Source organism: Coffea eugenioides, chromosome 4, assembly GCF_003713205.1.
Source record: "Coffea eugenioides isolate CCC68of chromosome 4, Ceug_1.0, whole genome shotgun sequence".
NCBI lineage: Eukaryota > Viridiplantae > Streptophyta > Magnoliopsida > Gentianales > Rubiaceae > Coffea > Coffea eugenioides.
This window is the reverse complement of record NC_040038.1, coordinates 39,127,083-39,127,697: the sequence shown is the minus strand read 5'-3', so window position 1 is coordinate 39,127,697 and position 615 is coordinate 39,127,083.

Sequence of the window (615 nt, the reverse complement as noted above, 5' to 3'; positions counted from 1 at the left end):
TTATAAAAATTTTCTTTAAAAAATACTGCAAGAGACGGATTTAAGGCATACTTCCTCTCATTGTTCCATTTCGATGTCTTATCCCTAATCTGTTTTCCCTTTTGACTTTTCATAACCACATTTTTTTTTCTCGCTTGGCAGTCCCTTAAGATCACTAACCCCTATACCGGGGCAATTTTGTTTCTTTGAAAAAAAAAAAAAAAAGTAAAAGTAAAAGAAAAGTAAAAAAAAGAAAATATAAAAAAAAAGGGGAAGAGTAAGTTTTATCTCTGCCAGAATTAAACTGGGGCAAATTTTATCTCTTTCTCACCCTAGATCGGGGTAAGTTTTGACAGAATGCTATCTCAAATGATTGCAAACCCATCATATGATCCGCTGTCAAGCCTTTCAAGCCTTAACCTTTCCTTTGCCGAATTTCATCTTCTGCAGTATTTTGAAAAAAAAATTTTCTTAATCAACTAGCAAATTATGTAAATACAAACTTTTCTGAAACATGTCAGAGAAGATTGTCTCACTGATGCTACTCATTATCAGAGCATGACTGCAGTGATACGGTTGGGGTTAAATTTATCTTATCTATGTCTCTAGGTGAAAACCTGAAAGGGCACCTTCTAA